At 32.2% G+C, this 2,180-nt stretch overlaps 1 protein-coding gene and 1 pseudogene across 1 annotated transcript in view; one reads left to right on the plus strand and one right to left on the minus strand.

Annotated features, from left to right (window-relative positions):
• The window catches only part of LOC119581967, a 12,911-nt pseudogene extending 11,649 nt beyond the window's left edge, over positions 1-1,262 (minus strand).
• Positions 1,263-1,760: 498 nt separating this feature from the next.
• Positions 1,761-2,180, plus strand: part of LOC119582159 (beta-1,4-mannosyl-glycoprotein 4-beta-N-acetylglucosaminyltransferase-like) — a 3,104-nt gene continuing 2,684 nt past the window's right edge. Inside the window, exon 1 of the mRNA XM_037930398.1 lies at positions 1,761-1,809. The gene's annotated coding sequence lies outside the window, so the exon portion shown is untranslated. The remainder of the gene's footprint in view (positions 1,810-2,180) is intronic.

Consider the following 2,180-nt stretch of genomic DNA (forward strand, 5'->3'; position numbering starts at 1 on the left):
GTTATATTATGCAATATTTATGTGTTATTTATGGGGGTAATATCCCTAATATCCATCTACCTGGAATGCAGAATCTATAAGCCAAGAGGTTCAGGGTGATGCCCCTCATGAGCATCTCACCAACTCAGCTGAGATGGTGGCAATGTAAGGTTGCTACTTGTTGCTACTTGCTCAGTCCTATGTTATTTATCAACTTCCACAATTTTTTAGCAATTCATATCATATTTACTTATTGGTACTTCTTACTATAACTGCTATATTTTTATGAGAATTGACAATGATTGGTATCCATAAATATCAAATTTTGTGTGTTTTAGGATGTCCTATACTAGAAATTCACTGCATTTTTTAGTTAATGTTGTCAATTTAATTTAAAATTTACCAAATACTGACTCCAACAACTCTGAACTATGGCTATGATAATGATAACTGGCAAAACTAACATAATTTCTATTAGGCATGTCAACTTACCAATGGCAAAGTGAACAATATCAAGAACTCTTTCATAAATAAAATGCATATTTAAGTGAGTAAATGGCAATAGAGATGGTGTAGAAATGGTTATGAAAATTATAATCTAGTGAGTCATTCATTTTCCAAAACTCCATGTTGGCAATAATGTAAACATCTGCTGTCTTTTACACTTTGTTTTATATCATATGTACACTGTATACTAAAGGGTAATGGTCAAGTTTCATCCTGTCATCTTTTTAAAGGAAAGAAATAAATGCAAACAAAAGAGCAAATAGATTTAATAAACTTATCTTCTATGTAATTTGGATGTAAATAAAAAATAACAATGTTATTTGATAGGCAAGTGCATGAGAGCCTGAAATTAAAACTAATAAAGAATGTAGGTGCACAACTACAGTGATGGTTAAGCCATTATTCTTGTTGATAAAATAGTGAAATAGCTGAGTTTTGATGTCAATACTCCAATAAGGTAACATGTAATATTGGCTACATAATTCAATTCACAATATATGTGACATGCTGAAACTGGGTGGAATTTATTCAAGCTTTACCAAATTAACTGGTAATAACTATCACTCATTTCACACGTCATTCAAGATTTCTTACCTGTGTTTTTACATTAACGACGAGCTGTGCCGTGGAAAAGGATGTTTATAGAAAATGAAACGAGAAGAAAGATGCATAAAGAATACATTTTGGTTTTAAGAAAGAGGGAAACCAAAACGACATAAGCTACTGTGTTTACATCTAGCGATTGCTCGTTTTCTCAGCCTTGACTATAAACTAAAAACCTCTAGTTCCAAAGTAATAGTAATGGGTTCCAAGTGGAGCAGTAAGAGAATTGAGTATAATAAAAAAGAAGACCTAATGCGTCGAGGGACTACTGGATACCCTATAGAGAAGTATATTGAATCCTTTATAGTTATTTGTTTATATCTTTAAAGTCCCATCCAACACATTTTTTATTTTCTATCTCTATTCATAATTTCAGTTTTTGCATCATCATAAGTAATTTCCAGTACTTCACTTCATAAACAATAAATTTTAGTACTATTTAAGGGCTTATTTGTTTAAGATTATTCTAGATTTATGAGTATTGCAGCTCAATGCTCCGGGTTTTAAATCTTCGCATATAGACTATTTTCTCCTGAACAATGAACGGTTTGAACAATTTTACTGCTCAAAGATCTCAATTTGTGCTTTTAGTGATAGGCTAGTTTGTTTCTATTAAGATATCTATGATCATTATCTATAAGTTTCAAAGTCAGCCGAATCTCGCGAACAGTGCCAAACGAAGAATCGTGAAAGTTGGGCTTCCATTCTATTGAGGCGAAAGTAAGTGAAATCTCCGAAAAATTAAAGTTGACTGACTGATTACTTTGAATTTTGACCTACGTAAACATTAATGAATAAAAGTACCAATATATATTTAGTCAGATATGTTATGTGTAAGAGCTTGTCGTTTCGTGTTAACCAAGAAAAACATTAGGAAATAATTGTTTTATCTGCCCAATCAGGAAGGAGGAAGGCAATATTTATTTAAGAGGGTAACCAACATAGGAAATACCACTTCTAGAAATAGTATATATGGCCAAAAAGTTGCTTTTCACAGTTCAGAAAATGCACTTCTTTCTCTTATCTCATGCTGTCTCTGATTCACTTGCGCACTTCAGAAAGTGCACTGTATTTTTCTTGTCCCATCCTTT

Source organism: Penaeus monodon, chromosome 15, assembly GCF_015228065.2.
Source record: "Penaeus monodon isolate SGIC_2016 chromosome 15, NSTDA_Pmon_1, whole genome shotgun sequence".
Classification (NCBI taxonomy): domain Eukaryota; kingdom Metazoa; phylum Arthropoda; class Malacostraca; order Decapoda; family Penaeidae; genus Penaeus; species Penaeus monodon.